Raw genomic sequence first — 24,476 nt, forward strand, 5'->3', positions numbered from 1 at the left:
TAACTCAAATTCTTTTGTTTTAGCTCAAACTAGCTCCAAAAGTGAGTTTCGATGAATCTGAGATTTCCAACATTTCTAGATAGGTCGATTAGGTTCACAGGGGTATTTATAACTTTTCCAAACTATAGAACTAGACATAGTTTGTCTTTTCCAAGTTTTACCCCTTTTGGTTGGTTTTGAGCTGATTCTGACTTAGAAATTGAACTGTTGAACTTATGAACATGTGAGTCAAGGACTAGGCAAACTAGTTAGTCCGAAAGGTTGTGATGGTCATCAAGCACCAAACTTAATATAAGAAATGGTTTAAGGACATTTCTCTTTCAGAGGGAAGGCTAGGATGTCTGGAGTTATGATAGTTCCGGATGAGATTGGGAGTATCATGTCCCAAAGAGGGCGAGGGGGATCCACATCCAGTCATCCACCATGTTGGATTGGTAATTCATGTAAAACAACCTAGATTCGCGCACGTCTATTTTGATATGGTTCCGCGTGACAACAGACTGATCTTATAACAATATTTTATGTTATGTATGTAACTATTTATGCTACATATGTAAATATTTATGTTATATCTATAACTATTTTTGCTACATGGTGATATCTTTTTTACCAATTCATGCTATTTCTATAACTATTTATGCTATATTTAATAACTAATTATGCTATATGGCGACCTCCCGTTTCCCTATGATGGTTATCGGTTAAGCATATATGTTACAGTTCATGCTAAAATTAGAAGGTTTTATACATTTTCCTCACTTGTTCCACAACACGTCGTTTCACCATTGTTTCATGGACTTACGATACATGTGTAACTTTTTATGAGAGACACAAACGATTTGTATGGTCATATATTTTTAGATATCAACAACGTGTCGATTTGAATTGTTTCATCCACTTCCCATCTAAAATTACGACATTCAACACATAGTTTTATGCTTTATCTCATCTCCACACCGATCAGATCTTGTGCCACCCTGCGCCACGACCTGGCAGTAGTGCTGGGAATTGGGCCGGGCCGGGCCAGCCCCACTACCGGAATCAGCTCCTTTGCCGTGTGTCTCAGACACACGGCAAAGGCAATTTTACACTCGGCAAATGCTTTGCCGAGTGTAACACTCGGCAAAGAACGCTCGGTGAACTGTACATCGGCAACAGCCTCTTTGCCGAGTACTTTTTGTCGGGCACTCGGCAAAGACTTTGCCGAGTGCCAAATGGCACTCGGCAAAGAAAAGTCACCGTCACGGCGCCAAGTAACGGTGACGGATCCTTTGCCGAGTGCCGTCTGTGGCACTCGGCAAAGAGGTCAATGTTGCCGAGTGTTTGATCGAGAGGCCCTCGGCAAAGACTGACCCAGTGGACCCCACTGCCAGTCCCTGTGCCGAGAGCTCTAGTAGGCACTCGGCAAAGGAGGCTTCTTTGCCGAGTGTCTGTTGGACAGGTACTCGGCAAAGAACCCTCCAGTGGGCCCCTTTGCCAGTCCCTTTGCCGAGTGCCTTGGCAATGGCACTCGGCAAAGATGTCTTTGCCGGTTCCCAGGTTTCCTTGTTTGCCGAGTGCCATTGTCAGCACTCAGCAAAGATGGCTTTACCGGTTCCCAGGTTGCCTTCTTTGCCGAGTGCCGTGGTCATAGCACTCGGCAAAGCGCCCCTTTGCCGAGTGTTACACTCGGCAAAGTGACCAGAATGTCCCTTTTTTATTTGCTTTTGTTGTTCCATCCAAACAAACAAAATATATATATGATTCACATCACATTATATATCAATCACATCACAGAATGAACACATTTATCATGAACACCATATATATCACAAAGTCTCACTAAAGTCTCACAAATATAAGTAAGGATCATCACAAAACAGATATAAGTCTGCGTCATCACTAACATCACCAAGTATCTCACAAGATAAAGTTTAACTAACATCACCAACACTCATAAAGGTAAGTCTGGATCATCACAAAACAGATCATCAACGAGGTGGGCATCTGGACTGGTTCGGCGAAGGGCTGGACGAAGCATGAGGGTTGTTCGACGCCGCCGATTGACCCTGCACAGAGAAAAGATTGTATGCGTGAGAACATATGAATAAATATCATGCAGTACTAAAATTTTGATACTCACAGGAGTAGTGAACTCTGTAGGGTCAGCTGCAGGGAACAACGGAGGTGGTGGAGCATGACCCTGTGCGGCGCCAAGGCTCTGCATGTACGCGAACATCTCCGCCATCCTCTTCTCCAGCTCCTCACGTTGCCTCCTCTCATCATCTAGCTGAGTCTGTAATATTTCGCCCTAATGTTACGATAATGCAAAGAACAGATATATAAAAATCAATGAACGATGAATAGATAAGGAATAACCTGGAGTTGCTGGATACGATGTTGTGAGGTGTCCTGCCGAGGTCGTATGGCTGGGCTCGCGCTCGTGCTCCTTGCTCGCACCTGAGAGAGAGTGGGAGTGGAGGACGAGTCGATTGCCCCGTCGGCAATCCAGTACCGCCCATGCCTCTTGCCTCCTCCGACCCTCATGAGGACATCTCCGTCGATGTCCTCGGTCCTCGGATCGTAATCTGGCCCATGGACCTCCTTGGCCATGGCGGTGTACTCACTGAGTCGGCTGTGGATGGCGGGGTTGGTGTACGCCTCGGGCCTGTCATCCGGGTTGTAGGTGACGTCGGACGTCGCCTTCCCCTTGTGGGCCATGGCATATGCCGAGAACGTGGAGCAAGGCGCGCCACCATGTGCCGCCGACTGCGAGAAAACCAACGATATGGTTAGAAATCATGTCTAATCGAAAGTTATATACCTAAATAAAAAAGAGCGCGTACCCATGCTTCCGCGTATTTGCCCAGGCTGCGGCTGCCTTGATGGTGGGAGGGACCTTGCATCAGCAAACGCCGTTCCCGGCTAGCGTTGTGCGCCTCGTCCCACTCAGCCGAGCACCACCTCTGCACCATCTTCTCCCAGCACTCAGGATGCGCGGCGCACCAATGAGGAATCATCTAAAAAAATATAAGTACACCGCATATCAGAAGATAAGAATAAGCATATTTAGTACCAATAATAAAGTTTTGTATTTACCTGCAAGTACTGGTCCGCAGTCAATGACATGGTTCGGGCGTCCTTCTTGTTCACCTTCTCCCCAAGGACGGAGCCGTGGTAAGTGACGATGGCCTGGATGCGCGCCTCGTAGTGCATGTCCACGACGAGCTTCTTACAGCACGTCGTAGACACCACATCCGCCCTGGCCTCGTATCCAGCATCGCACCTGAAGAAATCCTACATACAAAGACGATGTATCCATACATTATTTCAAGAATATGCAACAAATGCGACTTATTAAACAATATAGTGCGAGGAAGACTTACCCACAGCTCTTGCTTCACCCGCTCCGCCTTGTTGTTGAATTGTCTGCCGTCCCGATCTACTGCATCGGGGGCGACGGCGTAGTGGTCGAAGGTGTATGCTGGGCTCGTCACTCCGGCGTACTCGACAAGTCCAGGAAAGTGTTCCCGGCATAGAAGGCCGAGGATGCCATTGGGGTTGCGGCCGTGACCCCCTGCAGTCTCCAAAACCATCCAAGACCTGTCGAAGTGATTAAGATGAAGTATTAGTTTCTATTATTAATTTGAACATATAATATGAAAAAGCAGCAACAACATCTAAAGTTACCTACCTCTCTCCATCAGGTCGTATCAGCGGACGTCTGTCATGAAGTATGGGTCGCTTAGGTAGGCTCGCGGGACCTCGCAGGTAGATACTCCTCGAACCAGAGGAGCCAGAACCTGAGATGTCCTGCTGAGCGGCGTCGTCGTCGTCGTCCTGCTGCGCCGCATCGTCGTCGTCCTGCTGTGCCGCATCGACAGCGGCTTGCTGCTCCACCTGCTGCTGTACGGCGTCGTCCTGCTGCGCCTCCTCCTCCGTCCTACGGGTGCTCCTCCTCCCCCTCCCCCTCCCCCTCCCCCTCCTCGTCTAGGGATGAAAACGATAATCCGAACTGTTAGAACAAATTTAATATTTTAAAATAGATATGCATAAAATCTAATGTTGATCTTTTCTTATGTTATCAAGCACATTAGTACACATATGAATAAAATATTACACAAATTATTTTATGTATTATTTGCTCTCTACAACACGAAACGTTAAAAAAAATACCGAATTTATTTCCGAATCCATACCGAAGTTTATATCTATTATTTGAGAAAATATAGAATGAATTTGAGGTTTACCTTTTATGAATCTTTACAAGCTGGATGTTAAAAACAAGAATACAAATTTGTATTGTAGATTATATATCATATTTATTCGCAATCAAAGAAAAACGACTAAAAAACTGATTACCGAATAAATACCGTTTCCGACCGTTTTCATCCCGACCTCGTCCTCGTCCCACCGCCCACCATCTTTGTCCAACAACCTGCAATTAAGAGTAAACAATTAAGCACAGATAAAAAAATATGTATTTAGAAACATATGCAAAATAAATGAAATATAGCATTACATCGATTAAAAATAATCTTCATATGTGTCCGGGTTAGCCGGATCATAAGTGTCATCATCACTATGAACCATTTCATAGTCAACATCATCTGAAGGCGTAATTTCGTCATTGGCATTGCCTTCAAGTATTTCTAAGTCATTCTCATTTTGCACCTCATCATCCTCGTCATCAACAACCATTTCAATATATACTTCCATTCCGATCGCTTCGGTTAAGTCTATCTCAAATTGCCCTTCGAGCCCATCTTCTTGGAAGAACTCTCCGTCATATGTGTCCGGGTCTAAGTTATAATCTTCATCGTTTGGAACATGTAATTTAGCGTGCGGTGATACCTTATACACAACATCCCAACCCTTAAGATGTTGTTTCGTTTGGCACGCATATGGAAGATAATACACTTGTGTGGCCTGTTGGGCCACAATATAGACATCGTCTCCTGGTAAGGTGGAATCCTGTCGAATTTCGACTAGCCCAAGATTAGAATGTGTCCGTCTCGTAACTTCAGGGTCAAACCAATGACATTTGAATATCACTGGAGTAAGAGGTTTGGAACCATAAAAATTGAGTTCATATATTTCTTCAATTGTTCCATAATACTCGACCTCGTCAAGCCCGGGCGTAAAGACTCCAGAACACGTGGTTTTTCGATTGGGCCGACTTTGGTCGTAGCTTGTTGTGCGAAAACGGTATCCATTGACGTCATACCCAGAAAATTTCCTGACCCTATAGGCAAAGCCATTGGCTACTTGTCTCAACTCGGCACTCATAGACGGCTCTCTTTGGCCCTGCAAGTTCAAACACGCTAGATTGTTATATTATTCGCACGTAAGAGCAACTTGGAATAACAAACTAAGCACGTACCTTATGTTTAAACCAGGAAATGAAATCGGGCAATCCATTTCCCGCACCCTTTCTAAGAAGGGTATCATATTCCTGTGGAGTTGGGTCCCTTGATCGACGCCAGAATTCATGAAGAAATTGCTCCATGTATGGCGTCACCTCTTCAAGGTTGGTCAATACATATAGCATGATATGGCGCCACTCTTCATGTCTCAGGGTCTTGGTGGTCGAACCACTCGCGCTTCCGAGTTGCCCTCGAAAAATGCTGAGGTTCGATTCATTGCCGCCATCATTGTAACGAGGGGGTGGATTATGCACGCTCGGCAGTTTGTCACCATAGTAAGTTGTTGTGAAGTTTGACACCTCCTCCAGTATGTATGCCTCTGCAATGGAAGCCTCGATTTTGCATTTATTTCTACATTTCTTTCGGATACTCTTTAGACATCTCTCGATTGGATAGCACCAACGTCCCTGCACGGGCCCCCCCATTCGTGCCTCATACGGGAGATGAATAATCAAATGCTGCATTGGATTGAAGAAGCCGGGTGGAAAGATCTTCTCCAGCTTACACAGTAACACGGGTGCCATCCTTTCCAAGTCTGCAATCATGGTCCGAGCTAACTCTTTTGCACAAAGCTGGCGGAAGAAATAGCTCAACTCTGCAAGCGCTAGCCAGACATGCTCAGGGACATAGCCTCGAACCATCGCCGAAAGAATTCGTTCAATCCATATGTGGAAGTCATGACTCTTCATCCCTAAGACTCGCAGGGTAGATAAGTTCACCCCCCTACTAAGGTTAGCTGCATACCCATCAGGGAACATTAACATCTTGATCCATTGTAGTACTTCCTTCCTCTGGGCCCTGCTCAGGACGAAATCGGCCTTAGGCCTTCTCCATGTCTTACCACCACTAGGCGGCTTCATCTCTTGGTTTGGTCTATCACATAACTCTGCCAGATCCACTCTTGCCTTTACGTTATCCTTTGACTTATCAGGAATCTCCATAATTGTCGCCCAAAGTGCCTCGGCGACATTCTTTTCAGTGTGCATCACGTCAATGTTGTGTGGAAGGAGCAGGTCATCATAATAGGGGAGCCGAGTCAAGCCCGACTTATGTGTCCACATATGTTGCTCACCATATCCCACAAAACCACCTTCTGGGTTGGCCACGAGACCATCTATCTGTTCACGAACTTCGGCACCAGTCATCATTGCAGGTGGGCGGTCTGTCACCACGACACCTTTCGTAAAGTTCTTGATGTCTAGTCGGAATGCATGGTCAGGAGGGAGAAATTGTCGATGTTTATCAAATGACGAATATTTGCCACCCTTCTTCAACCAAATGAACCTAAGAGCTTCCTTGCAAACTGGGCATGGGAACTTACCGTGAACACACCAGGCGCAAAATAGCCCATACGCCGGAAAGTCATGCATGGAGTACTGGTACCAAACATGCATTTTGAAGTTTGTCTTCGTAGCTCGGTCGTACGTCCATACCCCTTCCTCCCAAGCACGGACCAATTCATCAATCAAAGGCTCCATGTACACGCCCATTTTATTCCCCGGGTGTCCAGGAATTATCAACGACACGAATATGTTCTGTCTTTGAAAGCATACGCCGGGGGGAGATTGATGGGGATAACGAACACGGGCCAACATGTGTATGGGGCAGCGGTCATTCCATAGGGATTGAACCCATCTGTGGCCAGCGCAACACGAACATTACGAGCCTCTTTGGCTTTCTCATGGTGAATGGCATCAAAGTGGGTCCATGCTTCACCATCGGATGCGTGAACCATCTTGTCAGGATTGTATCGTTTGCCTTTTTTGTGCCATGTCATCTGTTTCGCGGATTCCTCTGTCATGTATAGACGCTGGATCCTCGGTATGAACGGAAGGTGGCGTAGGATTGTCACGGGGATGTCGAGCTGCCTCTTCTGTCCATCACCAGAGTCTACCTCCATGAACCTAGATGATTTACACTTCGGACAGTACTTTGCCTCAGTGTGTTCTTTCCTAAATAGGACGCGGCCCTTCGGACAAGCATGTATCTGCTCATACGTCATCTTGAGTGCACGAAGGAGTTTCTGTGCCTCGTACATGCTCTTTGGCAGAACGTGATCCTCCGGAAGCAGGCTGCCAATAACTGTCAACAAACCATCGAATGCGTCTCGACTCATGCTATACTGCGACTTGAACGCCATTATACGCCCAATGGCATCCAGTTGAGAAACCTTTGTGTTGCCGTGAAGGGGTTTCTGTGCCGCGTCAAACATGTCGTAGAATGTCTTTGCGGTCGCCTCTGGCTCGTCCTCCGTACGTCCTTCGGCGAACTGTGCCTCGTGATAGTCGTTCAACATGTCTCCTACCCCGGCATCAGCATCGTAATCCTCGACGCGTTGTCTCACCACCTCCTCTCTCGTGCGATGCGCTTCACCATGGAAGATCCACCGAGTATAGTCCGGCGTAAATCCATTCTTCCAAATATGTTCTACCATGGCCTTCTTTGGTTTTCTTTTCCGGTTGTCACATTTGCTGCACGGACAAGGGACTAGGCTAGCTCCTTTAGCAGCTTCGCCATATGCCCGTTCCACGAAAGCATCGGTCTTCCTAATCCATTCTGGGGTGACATCATTACGTCGAACGCGGCCCGTGTACATCCACTCACGGTCCTCCATCCTCTAACATATATAACCGAGTATAGTTTAATATAGACATGTAATGCATGTACACTACGTTCCTACCTTCTAATAGGTGAGGATAGGTCCTAATCCCACCCGCGGTTGCGTAGATGTAGTTAGTTTCCATGCTCTACTCCGATCCGAGATAGAATTTTGGCAGCACCTCCCCGCTGTTCTCCGGATACACGTCCTGGCAGGGAGAGTGTACTGTCCGGAGAACAACAGGGAGGTGACGCCGAAACTCTTTCTCGGACCGGAGTAGAGCATGGAAACTAACACCATCTACGCAACCGCAGGCTGTCCAAAAAACATGGACAATTCGAAACTGATACATTTGTAGATATGCAAAGATCTGCATATCTACACCGTATCTCTTTCGAACGGGAGACGCCTAACTGGGTTACGTGATCTACGACCATGATGCGGAAATAGAGGTTATACCTAGGGTGGCGGTGGAGTCAGGCTAGTGGGGCTGTGGCGGGTCGGTGCAGTGGCGACGTGACGCGGTGCAGGCAGACCCGCAGCGGCTAGGAAGACCTCTGCAAAAAATACATGCCTGTCAACAAAAAATTCACATCACCGGCACTCGATTCCAAGTCTGACTTTTATTTGATAATTGATATGTGTGTGCGTGCCTATATATAAAACATAGTAGAAGAGTTCAGCATAGAGCATCTATCTCCTTTCCTGGTAGATTGAGAAAAGTGAATAGGGACACGTGCCTTGATCAGTAGATTGAAAAAACACTTTATTATGCGCAAGTGAGTCTTCATGGTAGTCTTCTTTCGGATCTCTTTCCATTATCTTTATTATCATGTATTTGACCAATACGTTGTTGGTCACACATTTCATTTTGTACACGCTCAATGACCTCACCACATTTCATAGGATCTTATAGGACTACAAGCCCTAGTGTACAAGCAATGGTACATGGAAGCACTAGGTGGCAAGGGTATGGAAATCTCACTAAGCAGCAGGCCTAAACTTAGGGCAAGTGCTAAATAGTTGTGAGGATCTAGATGGCTAGAGAGGTGTGAATAGCCAAAAAAATTCTTCTACAAATTTGACAACACTAAATCAAGCGGTTAATACAATAGAAAATCCTAATAAAACACTACAAGCACTCGCTCTAGTTCATTCGAGCAAGGTCACTATACAATTCTAGTAGCTAGTTGATTCCATCCTAATCGCTCCACCAAACAAATCTACTAGCTATACAACTACAATAAAAATGATTCATACACTCACTAGGGCGCGGGCGGACGGGCGGGCGCCGGCGAGGGCGCGGGCGCCAGCGAGGGAGGCCGCGGCGGGCGCGGGCGCGGGCGCTGGCGAGGGCGGCCGCGGCGGGCACGGCGGGCGGCGGCCGTGGCGGGCGCTGGCGTGGGCGGACGCGGCCGGCGACGGCACGGCGGGCGGCGAGCCGGCGATGGCGCGGAGCGGCGGCGGGCGCGCAGGGAGGCGGCGGTGGGCGCGATAGAGAGACAGCGAGAGCAGAGAAAGGAGGAGGAAGGAAGCCGCGGGCGAGTATATTCGCCTTCTTTGCCGAGTGCCCGTGATCTGGCACTCGGCAAAGTTTTTTTAATTTTTAAAATAAACTTTGCCGAGTGCCAGATCGGTGGCACTCGGTAAAGGATCCTTTGTCGAGTGCCACCGATCTGGCACACGGCAAATATTAACTTACACATCTTTGCCGAGTGCCACCCTGGGGGCACTCGGCAAAGAAGTCTTTGCCGAGTGTCTTCCTTGGACACTCGGCAAAGTACATTTTTATTTTTTTTATTTTGCCAACCAAAATTTTTGTGGTATGTTCCTACACTATATAGACCTACATGTACTATTTTGGGACAATTATAACAGTGTTTTCTATAGCTAGTACATTTAGTTTGTTTATTTGAATTTCTTCGGAAATTTCAGATTTGAACTGCAGGTCACTCGAAACTTGGAAAACCGTGAATGCAAAAATGATATCCATGCTACATAGCACAAGTTACGACCGATTTCAGGAGCGGACCGGAAACTTCGAGCACCATGCTCACTCAACATGGCCGTGAACTTGCCATACAACTGTTTAAAAAATTTATAAAACACAAACAAACTTAGAAAATCATGAAACTTGTCCACATGTCATGATATCATATGTAGAGTCTGTGATAAAAAATTTAGAATGTTTGGAGAAAGTTGTGAGACACTATGTGTAGAAACCTAAGAGAACCACACATGAAATCATAGAGTTTCAATGTGGATCTCTTAGGTTTGTACACATAGTGCGTTACAGCTTTCTCGAAACTTTTTCAAATTTTTATCACAGCCTCTACATATGATATCATGACACGTGGACAGGGTTCATGATTTTCTGACTTTGTTTCTGTTTTATACAATTTTTAAACACCTGGATGGCAAGTTTACGGTCATGTTGAGTGAGCATGGTGCTCGAAGTTTCCGGTTCGCTCCTAAAATCGGTCGTAACTTGTGCTATGTAGCATGAATATCATTTTTGCATTCACGGTTTTCCAAGTTTCGAGTGACCTGCAGTTCAAATCTGAATTTTCCGAAGAAATTCAAATAAACAAACTAAATGTACTAGCTATAGAAAAAATTGTTATAATTGTCCCAAAATGGTACATGTAGGTCTACATAGTGTAGAAACATACCACAAAAATTTTGGTGACCAAAATAAAAAAAATAAAAATATGCTTTGCCGAGTGTCTACAGAGGACACTCGGCAAAGACTATGTTTGCCGAGTGCCAGATATTTGACACTCGGCAACGACTGACGGTCGTCAGTTGTAGACGGCCGCTAACGGCCCTTTGCCGAGAGCCATGTTTGCCGAGTGCTTGACCCTCGGCAAAGAGGTCTTTGCCGAGTGCTCGGCTGTGCCGAGTGTCCTACACTCGGTAAACTAGCTCTTTACCGAGCGCAGGACGTTGCCGAGTGCGGCTCTCGGCAAAGCCTGCTTTGCCGAGTGCCCGATAAAAAGCACTCGGCAAAGCCACCGGCACTCGGCAAAGGCGCGAATTCTGGTAGTGCCCGGCCCAAGCCCATCGTGCTTCGTGTCAAACGGGTTCGGGCCAGCAAAGCCCAAAAGATTTTTGGGCCGTGCCGTGCCAGCCCGAAGTGTAAAAACAGTGGCCCAGCCCGGCCCTAAACCACGTCGTGCCTTCTTTGGGCCGTGCCGGCCCAAGCCCGGCCCGTATATTTGACCACATAAAATCAAAATATTACAACTTTATAAAGTTCATAGCTTACTAAATTAAAGATATTAAACAATTCTAGCATCATTTGACCACGTAAACTCCAAATATAACAACAATATAAGGTCAATATCTTACTAAATTCAAGAAATTAAGCAAATTGGGCTTAATTGGGCCGTGCCGGCCCAAGCCCGGCCCATATATGTGTGTCGTGCCGGAGGCCCGACGGGTCGGAAATTGAGGCCCGGCCCAAGCCCGCCTTCGGGCCATGCTAGCCCGGCCCATATTATTTCGTGTCGGGCCATGCTTTGGGCTCCTATTTTCGGACCGTACTCGTGCTGTCCCGAAAAGCCCGACCCATATTCCCAGCACTACCTGGCAGCCATGTATCCACATAACGACCACGCTCGGGTAACACGTGGCTCGCCACATCGCAGAAAATGGACCCCGTGAGATTTTCGGGCACATCCTGAACTGCAAATCCGCCGGTGGTGCTTGGTAGCACGGGGAGGGGAATGACTCGGCTGGTGCTTCGTGTACTATTAGAAGTCCATGGCTTCAAATATCCCATCCGTACGCACACATACAGAGAGAGAAATGATATTCATCACCCTAAATAATAATCACCCACTGTAGAATGGTTTAACAAAAATAATGAATTACTTAACGATTAATGAAGATTTGTTAAGCTATATATATATATAGTATATGTATTAGGAGTTCTGCCTCTATCTTACTTAAGGGAGCCCCGACCACACTCACTGATCGGTCGACGACGTAATCGCCCATTTGGTCCATACCCAATCCACCAGAACCCACTGAACATCCCAAATCCCCCAACCCTAACTAATCCGCCGTCATCCCTCCCGGATCGCCAGCAGCCCTCATCCCTTCCACAGTTCCACGGCTCCGCCGCCGTCGTCGGCTTATCCCTCCTCCTCCTCCTCCTCCTCCTCCCCCTCCTCCTCCTCCTCCTCCTCCTCCCCCTCCTCCTCCTCCCCCTCCCACCCACAGTTCCAGGTGCTCCACCCCTCCACCCCATCAGACCCGATCTGTCGTTTCCTGGCTCCCTTAGGTCCCCTCTTCGCCACCACACTGCCGCATGCTCCCCAGATCCGCCGCTCTATCGGTGCATCAGGTCTTGCCGCCAGTTCCAATGGAGGGAATAAATGGGCAAAGGCGGCCAACGGGGAAGCTGCGATGACGGTGGTGGCTGTGGAGTCAGATGAGCCTAGGACAGAATCGTCGTTGGAGCGGGGAACAATCATCTACAACCTCCTCGTCACGCTCCCCTTTCCCTCCGGTCTGATATCGCGCCTCCGTCGTGCATTCCTCCTCTACCGCTTCACCAACGACCTGGTCTCTAGATCCTCCCTCCACATGCTCCAACTCCTGGTTTTGCTCCACGTATCTGCCTCCCAAAACGCTACCGCCCACAATGATGTTCATGTTATGCGCACGGATATTAAAGAACAGAAACAGAGGTAACTTGTTTGATCCTTAATTATGAATTAGAAAGATTCAGGTTGTGTGCACACTATAAACAATTAAATCAATTCTATATTTCAAGAGGCTGATTTTGTGCTAAATGTCACAAAATTCAGGCAAGATCTGTTCATTACTTAGCATGAACTTTTTTTGGCCACAAGTAATAAGGTTGTTCATTGAGTTATACTCCTCACTTGGGTGGCGCTACCTCGTCTGCCATTCCCATCTGGTGGCGCTGTGAGTGCCACCGTTTTGTTACTCATTTGGACTTGTGGAGGCGCCTGATCGTAGATCTATAGCTTCTATCCTGGACGGATTGTGCCTGCTGAATTCGTGAGGCAGGAAGATTTAGGTTTGGCTAATTATTTCATTTTTTGCAGCAGTCTATTTGTGCATGGCACTAGCAGAGTAGTGTTGGGTTTGGCAAGGTCTGTAGTATCACACCCCGCTAGCAAGGCCTGTAGTATCACACCTCGCTAGCAACTTTAATTTTCATCTATCCGTCCCCGCGGTTGAGGCGGAACGGGAATGTGGGGTACAAGACGTCGGAGTATCGCGTGGTGACGCCGCTGGTGGAGGAACCGACGTCGCTCGCTGAGCTGCCGCGATGGATATTGCGCGGCATGTGGGAGCTCACATCCGCCCTCAACTTCCTCCACGTAAGCGGTATAATTCTTCCGTGCCCTTCAGCCTTCAATTGCTTCTGCTCTTCATTAGATAAGGTTTGAGATAATGTTTGAGAGTTGATTCTTCAGGTATGTTATGGTTGATCTACTTCGGAGTTGCAGGTGTTCCGGCCATTGCTGAACAATGTGGTGGGAGTTGATAATTTTAGGAAGTTGAAGATATATTTTAAAACATCTGGTGCCTAAGATTACGCATCCAAGTGATATCCTAGATATAGGAGTAATAGCATTCATATTCATTTATGGATATATGCATTATCATTTCAAGTCTATATTGAGTGGCAGGGCACCTTCCTAATTTTGGCTAAAAATTGTTAGCATGGCCTTGATTTTTTTCAGGATGCTAAAATATGCAGATCAAGCTGCTTATGTCCTTGATTTTTTTTCAGGTAGCCTATCATGTCCCGCCGTGAGATCAGTTCTCGCAGAGGTTCTTCAAGGATTCTTCAAGGTTGCTCGATTTTTTTTCAGGTTGCAGAGATTAATTCAGTAAGTGCCACCAATATATATTCTAGATTGTTCTCTTAACATATATAAGATATAAGTCACCCTAAACGCTATTTTTAAGCTGTATTATCATAGATCTGTGATTTTCAAAGGGCATCACGTTTTACCCATTTTCACATGGTAAAATAGAGCTAGCTTGTTGAGTTTGTGATCCAAATTCTGAAGAAAGCGGGCCTTTTCAGATTGCTCTTTGCATCTGATTTTTGGCTTTGCTTTCCCCGTATGTCTCAAGTCTAGTTACCATTTATGGCTTTCGCACCTGTAAACATTTATGGTTGCTTTTGTTGATTCATACTAGCATCTATGCTAATTTTTTTAATGCACGACCTTAATCCTACTTTTATGTGTATTTATGATCAATCACCATGTATTTTACGCTCTTCGGTTTTTTATGTCAAAAAATGGGTTTTTACGCTGATTTATATGTGTGCCTATGCTGCAACACATACAATTCTAACTAAATATGCATAAAGCAGCGCGCCAGCACCTCATATTTTATTCTCATCTTTTCTACTTCGTTAATTCATTGACCCATGTCTCTGTCCTGGTATATTCTGGAGACAGATCCCCACGTCCAGAGTTACAAGATCAAGCTTGGTTGTGGCTGCTGCTGTGTTGCCTCCTCTTGTTGGACCGAAGAGAGGGAGGGGAGAAGCAGCTGGCGTGCAGACTTCTACTCAGGTGGAAGTACCGGCTAGGATGACAAGATCTCGCTCAATAGATATATGCATTATCATTTCAAGTCTATATTGAGTGACAGAGCACTTCCTAATTTTTGCTAAAAATTGTTTGTCGTGCATGTATCCACATTCAGATAAGTGAAATAATGGTACTTCATTTGGTATTGCAGGTGGCCTTTTATTCTCTATGGGGCTTCTAGGATACATCTTCTCCAGAAGCACCATAAGTCTTGTCTTGGGCATTACACCAGGGCTAGCCACTCTGCTACTTGGCACTCTCAGTCTGAAGTTCTGGAGGAGCGACAGATCCAGCTTCCTGCTTATCTTGTCTCAGGCAGGTAGAATGAATTTTAAGCAACTAGTTGTATGGGACCTGGAAGTCTTTTTATGTCTTCTAGTGTACTTCACTATGCACTTATTTCTATCTCAAGAATTGCTGCTATGATTAGTCAGCGGTTAGTGACACTTGTTTTTCCCCACTATTGCTTTTTTAGAGGTGATGCTGATGTGCAAGCATCTTCACCTTGAGTTCTGCCTTGCCAGAATGAATCAAGTTTATTTTCTCATCCTGCTCCATTTGAGGTAGCCCAATCGTCTGTCCTCACATCAACTTTCACCTGCCTTAAGCCTTTAGGTTCATTTGTCTTATATATACCATGGTAAACCACACCATGAATATGCCATAAATAAGTAACAAGAGTGTATAGCAACTCAGCACACACAGGAAGTCAGGATCCTTCACGTACATCTTTCATGTTATTGCAACCTTGATTCTACATGCTTCAGGTAGTCTAGAATATCAGATTGTTGTATATATTTAACACCTTCTGTACCATCAAATTCAGAAATGCACTCAAGAAAAGGCTTTTCAAAACTCTTAGAATGTATTCCAAGAGCAGTGCACATATTTAGAAGCTAATTATGTAATTTCTTATATGTTGCTTTGAGGCAAATTGAACAGGGATTTGTTTGGCTTCCAAATGGTTTGTTGGTCCTAAAATAGTCAGAATCACATGACATCTGTGCTATAGGTAATCTGATCTTCTAACTCAAGTTTGCATTCAGTTTAGACTTTAGGTTATGTTAGTCATAACAAACTTGAAAAGACATATTAACAAGGAAAGATCATATTAACAGTTCATGTTACATTTGCAGATATGGACCTCGGTGGTTTTCTCCACATTAGGAAAGCTGGAAGAGCCTTTTTGAACTCAGTTTTTTTGCTAACAGTGGTGTTATGGTGAAACAGAGTTTTGTGTGTATGTACCAACAGCTAAAATGTAAACACGACATTATCATAGTTGAGTACAGGAATAATTATCTCTTATATCTTATTGCAAAATCTGAAACAGTTCTCCTGTAGATGGTTAGCTTGCATTTTACGCTACAATTACCTCAGATCACTTGTATCTTACACCAATTTACGAAATTTGTTGATGCGTTTTATGACAACCTCATGCGTTGAGAGATACATTCGTTATTATGAAACAGATGGACGATTTACGTTAAAATTTATACTCATTTACGTTGTTTTGGTTCACGATTTACGCTGAAATCCATTCGAGCCGGAACCCGCGGTCAATCGCCCGCACGCGATTTTCACGCCGTAATTCAGGCCTCATTTGCTGTTACGAAACAAGTATACGATTTACGCTAAATTCTGTACTCATTTACGCTGTTTTAGCTCACGTTTTACGCTAAAATCTATTTGAGCCAAAACCCGCGCACGATCGGACGCACGCGATTATTACGCCGTAATTTTGGGACCCATTTACGGTTACGAAACAGATATACGATTTACGCTAAATTTCGTACTCATTTACGCTATTTTGGTTCATGTTTTACGCTAAAATCTGTCCGAGTCAGAACCCGATCACGATGGGACGCGCGAGATTTTTACGCCGTAATTTTCGGGCCGCATTCGCCGTTTCAAAACAGATCTACGATTTACGCTAAAATTCGTAATCATTTATGCTCTTTTTGTTCATGTTTTACGCTAAAATCTGTCCAAGTCAGAACCCGTGCCCGATGGGACGCACGCTGGTACGGAACGTGGCTATACCTGGTTGAGGTTTCCTGGTACTAATGGAAGCCCAGGGCTTTCATTACCATCGCTCTATATATATATATATATATATATATATATATATATATATATAAACAATTAGAGCACATAATTAAATTTGGTCGTCGCTAAAGAATTAGGTGCCTGAATTTTAGATTTCTTCCTAGCGATGGCCATTACATATATTTTATAATAAATTATAGTTATAGTTTGTTGTCATTTATGTAGATATAACTGTATTTTTCATGAGAATAAAAAAAACTTTAGGCAAAACCACATACATGAAAAATCTTATATGCTTAGTGCAAAGATAATTACCAATTTATAATTGTTTATATAGTTAAAGAAAAAAATTTGGTATATTTATGTGCAAAACACATAGTAAATTATAAAAATAACAAATTACTTGTACTAGCTGATTGTACAAAATTATTGTTTAAAATCATCTTAAAATCTAAACATCTGAACCATAGAAGAAGTGTTAAAACGTAGTTGATTGAATTAAGTCCAATGTTGTTTGCAACTTTGCATATATGGACTAATAATTAGTACTCTCTGTTTCTTTTTAATTGTTGCTGGATAGTTCAATTTTACACTGTTCAGCGACAACTAAAACGAAACGGAGGGAGTAATCCACTTTGATTCACTCTTGTTAACTTAGGTATAGATTGCCGCATGCATATTAGTCCATATATTTATATGTTCAAAGATGTTATGATTAAACTTGAAAATGATTAAAAGTAGTCATATAGTATCAAATGGTCCTCGTACACGTGGAATCATATGGGGAACGAGATGTGACCATGAACTGATGCCTGATTGGCCTTCAAACCGCATCGGAAAGGCGCGAACTGGACCAAAAAGGCAGGCATGGACTGCCTGATGAGCTAGTACACGATGGACAAAGCATATGAAACTCTTGTGGACAGGCGCCAGTAGCAGCCACTGTGCCCATATGGACTGGATTAACTAGCCCTGACACGCAGATGGCCGGCGCCCACACCAGGATCTTTCGCTTTGTTTTCTTGTTGCCTTGCGATAATGTGTGCAAAAAAAAAAAATTAGTGCTGCTGAGACCTGCTGGTCGTCACGAGGTTCTGATGAAACCTCCAATTTCTTCAGCCAATGATTCTGCCATACATCAATCACGCAGTCAAAGAACTGCATACTGTCTGCTACGGTGCTACCCCCGTTCGGAGAAAGGATGCATTCGTAGATTTAGATCAAGGCAAACTTATTACACAATTTGAACTAAATTTTATGAAAGAATCATTATAAAAATATTTTTTATAATCAATATAATTGTTGGCAAGTTGTTTTCAATTGTTGTATGAAATAAAAAATAAGACAACACAATGTTAAAATATAAAGACATTCGTACTTGAAAAGTGTTACGCGAAGATAACAACTCAAGAACGAAGGTAGAGCGTAATCGAATAAAAAAACGAAGTATGACGAATATATGAGCACTCATTTCATGTGACTTAGCATTTTTCTTCTTTTCTCATACAAGTTTACAAACATACATTCGGCTTCATGATGCAAGATAGCACGAAGGTGTTTTGGAGGCTGAGCTATACGAAGCTGTAGCACCTGGCTAAAAGGTACTTTATGTAGGATATTGTTCTTCTATTTATATGGGACACAAACCGACTTAGTATAAGATTACAATCGTGTCCTTCATTGTTGCAAATGCCATCAGGGCAGTGACGTATTTTCTCCATCCTCAGCCGCGCGGGTTCGAGCCTTCGTCGCCTTCTCCTCTGGGTTACACCCAAAGTTCCTTTGCTGTCGTCGAAGTTGTCGACTTCGGCTAGGACCTTTTTCTCCAGGATGCATGTGAGAAGTTTTTTTGCACGCTTTCTGGACCGAAGATTTGCTTCGCCCATTAGTTAGGAGCACTCTTGAAATACACTTGATTGTATTAAAGTAAAAGATTAAACGAGTGATCTTCGGTATAGCTTTTTCTTATACTCTTGAGACAATCACATGATATAACTAGTCAAAGGACCTTCGGCAACACTGGCCCCATTGATAATATTACTTTTTTTTACTATGAATACTGTTATTTTTTTATAGACATAGCCAACTTTAAAAAAAATTAACTTGTCAAAACTGATAACATTTTACCAATCAAAACATGGTTGCAGCAGCGTCCAAGATGATCGGCCGCAAAGTTAAAATCAGTGAGTGAGCTGAGCTCATTGCCAAGGCCTGGAATCCAGGGAGCAAGCAGAAGAAAGCAACTGCCGATGGCCCTGATGATGCTCGATCATCAGAACTTACGTCCATCTGCAGACTGGAAAGAGAGAGAGAAAAAACTGTAGCCCCATGACCTGACGAGAGCCGATCGAGAAATTGATGGCGGTGAAAAAAAGCGAGTAGGCAGGAGTGAATGCAGTGAGAGATGCTTTTGGGGCGTCCTGGTACGTTGCATTTGCACCTGGCGCTGTTGAACACGCTGTGTGTGTATGTGCCTCCTTCATATCGCCACAGACTGAGCAGACACCGGATTGAATGCTCCGTGCGAGTGCTTCCGCTAGATTGAAATTCACAACACAGTTGATCTATTATCTCCTCAGACAGCACCGTGTCCGCTTATTCTATTGTATAAGTTGAGTTTAACAGCTTTATGGAGCAGTAGATTTTTTTGATATTATTATGGAATAGCTACACCGTGCAACGTAACAGACGTGTAACAGTGTCTACAGGTGCAGTGGAATAGCTACACCGTGCAACAGCTGTGTGCCAAATCGCAAGAACAGCCGTGCAATGGTGGTGTTAAGAGGAGGCACGAGAGTGAATGAGTGATGATGATGATGGCGAGTGCTCTTTTTAAACCTCTGTCGGAAGCTCGAGTGTGCGACCAACACATGATGGCCTGACCTGCCAGGTACACGGAAGCAGCAGCACCTGGTCAGTGGCTCATGCTCAGGGACTGGCGAGGTTGAAGAGCGTAGCACACCCCCACACAGAAACGCCCTATACTATACATAATTTGTAGCATAAATTAAGAATCAAACATGCTAAGTATATCGCTCAAAATTGCTAGTGGTAGACTACGATAAACAGTGTTAAGTACCTACACAGTGTCAAACCGTGTATACTGTTCTTTTTTTTTCTTTGACAGATTCTGAATGTTATATTACATAGTATCTTTTGTTGGAAATAATAGCAACTTAGTGATGAGCAAATTGATTCCGGCGATAATAAAAGAACAACAACGTGTTTAACATATGTATAGCTTACTAGCAGTTCATAAACTAGTGCTATGGATCGAAGGAATAAAACAATACACATGCTTACATCGGGGTTGTTGGCGCTAGAATAGCGTAATAGTAGATGGAGCATATCGACAAGAACCAACCCCGATGGCACGTTGACGGTGGGATGGGGAAGACGAAGACGATTTGGAACGAGGAGTGAAAGTTTGGATAGAGGATGACGTCTCGCCCCATTATATAGACACGACAGAGCTAAGACAAATAATCAGCCGCATAATCACAACAATAGCGTGATTGATTTGCAGTCAATCAATTAGATCAATCACAATTAATGCAAGAATAATTTCTTACCAAAGTAGGTCAGCGCAATTTTCTCCATGCATGTAACAAATATATCAAGTGGCAAAAGTAAGCCCCACACCCACAAGGTCAGACGCGAGAAATCGTCGAACCATTTGCGCGCATGTCGTGCGCCCGCACCCATTGCCCCGTCCCGCCCGATCCGGTGAGGCGAGCGAGCGTGTGGGTTCTCCATTTTTCTCTCCTCAATGGCTTCAACCAGTTGAAGATAACTTAACTATTTAAGTTGGCATCACTCTACCTAGAGTAGCAAGGTGGTACTAAAGTTCCCACCATACCATACATGTGTGAGTGGGCCTTTGGGATTCATAAGAATTATTATTTGGGCCAAGCCCAAATTCTCTAACAATCCCCCACCAGATTCCAGAGGTACATTTCATCCTCACTGTGTAGGACAATATCGTGCTATAAAGACTCAGAACACATTAAGACTAAGTCATCCTGCCTTACATAAATGAGAGTATTGCATCTTCAAAGGAGTGGGTTAAAAGTAAGTTCTACTCTTCCTATATCCTAATTCACGGGATCTCCGATCACATAGATTGGGTCACTACTAAGGTTAACTCACATGGGTCTCAGTCCCATCTCTCCTTCAATGCATTATCAATCACAGTACGTGATAGTCCCTTGGTGAAAGGATCTGCCAGGTTCTTAACTGTTTGGATATAATCCACATCTATTACTCCAGAGCTTTGCAATTTCCTGACAGACTTCATGCAAATTTTGCAGATTTTCAAAATTTAGTAATCATGTAGATTTTGCAAGCAAATTTGATGGTACCAGTGATCATGATGGTACTGCAGAAGAAGTCCAAGGTGATACATTGTAGGAATCTCCACCAAAAGACTACCATGATGCATACATATCTTTATTGAAAGAAGACAAAGGAAGTGGTGCTAAAGCCAAAAAATGCTCAGGCTTGGTAGTGTTGCTGCTCCTAGCACCCTAAATCCCAATCCTCGATGTAGTGCATATGGTCCTAAACATTTTGAAAATTTTTATGTCCATCAACCCAAACATGTTGTACATGTGTCCAACAAAAACAACAGAGGGTATTCCATTGGATCAACAACAATTGATAGAAAAAAGAGGAATCTAAGGCCCAAGAAAATGGTAGACTACCTAGACCCAATAGTATTCAAGGCAAAAAGGAAAGATATTCACACATACAAGAAATATATGTTGGAGAATGTAGAATTATGTTTAAAATATAAGTAATCATCTATTATTTTGTGTTGACATTGTTGTTTCTAGGTTTTAGCAGTTATAATGAACTTTGACGTATATAAGTATGATGTAGATTTTTTTTGTTATGGAAACAAAGATTTTGTGTGTATTGGAGGTAATTACTGTAACTACCATGCAATTTGCGAAGCACTCAACCCCATCGAAAATAAACAACACATTCATGAATGTGTATGCTGCGATATTCAACTTAGAAAATGGACCAGAATGCACGACATCAGACACAAATTTAAGGGTTTTTTTCGATCCTTCTTTCAAGGAAAAATGGAAAACTATTATCCAATTCAATTTTTACCTTCATAGGTTTTTGACGGTTTTTTTTGTTTGTGTGTTGGAAAACAAAATAATTTGATAAACAAGCAGTTGAGCAGTTGCTTGAAGGAGTTAATGCATAGACAATAAGCACACCTTTCCCGCACCCCTTCAGCTTCTGTCTTCCCCAGCCCGCGTAGGAAGAAAACCCAATGTTCGCGTCTAGACTTCCACTCTCCACCCAATCACACATGGACTCCGGCAAGCGCACTACCTACGAATCCTTCTGAGAGAAGAGGTCGTTGTGGAAACGCCTTTTTGAGATGATCGCTAGGCCACTTTTTTCACCGGCATTCGTTTGATATCCTTTACATCTTTTCATGGTGGTGTCTCACGCTGGCGGATGTCAGAGGGTCGGCTCACCATCCCATCCTGTTATGCCATCCTCCTCCGGCGTGTCAGATGTCCTTCCGACCCTAACGGTGGAAGTCTACGTTTTACATTTTTGTTGGACTTCATATTATCCTAACTATTCTTCACCTTCGTGATCACCGTTTGATTATCACAGTTTATGAGAATGGCAGAAATTGGTTTCTCAACCATAGGTAAGTCCATCAATAGTTCTCTCTTAACCACTCAGCTTCTGTTGAAGCTATATCTAGAGCCGCGAGCTCTGCCTCCATGGTAGATTTTGTAAGTATTGTCTGATTACATGATCTCCAAGAGATAGTGCCACCACCCAATATGAATATATATCCACTAGTGGCCTTCATCTTATCAGTATCTGTAATCCAATTTGAATCACTATATCCTTCAAGTACACTTGGGTACCCGGAATAGTGAATTCCATGACTCATTGTACCCTTCGGATAGCGCATTACATAGGCAATACCACACCAAAGATCATTTCTTGGATTAGCTGAGAATCAACTCAGCTTGCTTATAGCAAATGAAATGTCAGAGTGGGTTGTGCTAGCTAATAGATACATCAAAGAGCCAACGATATGGGAGTATCTCAGATGATCTTTTCCTAGTTTTTATTCTTTCGAAGTACTAGACTAGGATCATAAGGTGTTGGAGAAGGCTTGATATCCATATAGTCAAAGAGATTCAATCTGATATCAAACGTCTGAAATTGTGCTCAGATGGTCTGGCCATAGCTAGTGGCACGGACAAATCACACAGGGATTGAGGGGGCAGTGATTGCCTTAGGTATGAGTTTATCGGTATACCATATAATGGTTGAGACTGAAGAGGCCCATTGTTGCCGATGTGTTAGGCATAGACATCTCGATGCTAGCGTCATATGAGGGAATCTAGGGATAGTAGATTTTTCGAATGCACGTGTGAGTTTATTGAATTATTTTTCCATCCCATGTCTACTGTTTTTAGCTAATCCCTTTGTAAATCTACGTACTATCTAAGGGACTGAATATCATCAGATTTACTTACAGTGGTGGTCAGCAAGGAAGGCAGGAGGGACTCGAGGTTGATCTCTCCTTTTTGGTGACCTTCTGGTGCCGATCCACTATGAAGTGTGACATAATTTTTTCTTCACCGCTTCGCGAACTTGATTCATGATATCTTCAAATTCATGTAGCTCGTTGGTCGACAAACTCTTAATTGTCAGTCTAAGGATGTTGTCGTGGGAGACGTTAGAGCGACCTTTGGAACCCACCATATCGTGGGCGATCTAATAGATCTGATCTTCTCGTTCTCCAGCGGAGTCGCTAAAAAGTATGTTGGCGCCTTTGGGGTCAAATACTAACGACCCCTAGGTCCTACGCGTGGCGCATAGAACTTTGGGGAGTCCTTTGTGGGCTGGCGGACCGTCTGCAGTAGGTCCATGGACCATTCGTGGTAAGTCACCGGACGGTCCAAGGTATGTTACCGGACCATCCACGGTAGGTCACCAGACAGTCCCTGGTAGGTTACCGGGCATTTTGCGATGGCGTATAGAGCTCTAGGAAGAACCCAGATCCCACCTCCCAGAAGGTACCCCATCCGCAAGGAAGGATCTTGGGGTTGCCTTGAGGTCGGCAGGCTGCCCAAAGCGCCTCTAGGCAACGTAGAACGAAGAGAGGTGAAGATTGAGGTTAGGAAACTATAACTAGGGCTAAACTATGGCTAAAACTACTCCCAAAGCTAATGCATAAGGTAAATAATATAAAACTGGTTTGTAGATCGATTGTTGGTTCATTCAGTCGGAACGAAGGGAAGCTCAAGCGGCGTACGCAACACGTGTCCAAGTCGAAAAGACAACAACACACTCAACAATCTCTATAGATCATATGTATAGGATTTGAGGTCACAAGTGTAATTTTATACGAAGTTGTGCATCGCATTATCTCTATAAATAGATGTATAGTGCCGATGCATGGGCAGAGTTTTTCTAAAAACCCATAGCGTGTTTTTTGTTGAGTTGCTCAACATCTGAAGCTGTTGGAGCAAGAGCATTCTTAAACTACCTTCGAGTGTTTGAAGGTACCTTTGAAATCTCGTGTACCCGCTCCGAGACAAAATCCAATTGTTTCTCGCGAGTTAGTAGGATAACCCCGCAAGGGATAAGGACTCCAATATGAATTAATTTGTTCACGGACCGTCCGGGCTAACACGAGAGACCGTCCAAGTCGCGGACCGTCACCGTTCGACCGTCTCGATGCTCAACAACCTAGACACGAATCCAAATCATCATGTACACAAAAATTATGAACAATTCTTTTTAGCATTTTTCGTTATCCGAATTGTCGAG

The 24,476-nt window shown here is 44.2% G+C and overlaps 1 long non-coding RNA gene across 1 annotated transcript; it reads left to right on the forward strand.

Moving 5' to 3' along the window:
• The first annotated feature begins 14,073 nt into the window (after nt 1-14,073).
• On the forward strand, nt 14,074-16,030 carry LOC103630100 (uncharacterized). The gene is made up of 3 exons (XR_554834.4): nt 14,074-14,579; nt 14,749-15,609; nt 15,734-16,030. It is a non-coding gene; the product is annotated as an uncharacterized lncRNA (long non-coding RNA).
• The last annotated feature ends 8,446 nt before the right edge of the window (nt 16,031-24,476 follow it).

The sequence above is a fragment of the Zea mays genome, chromosome 6 (genome assembly GCF_902167145.1).
Source record: "Zea mays cultivar B73 chromosome 6, Zm-B73-REFERENCE-NAM-5.0, whole genome shotgun sequence".
Classification (NCBI taxonomy): Eukaryota; Viridiplantae; Streptophyta; class Magnoliopsida; order Poales; family Poaceae; genus Zea; species Zea mays.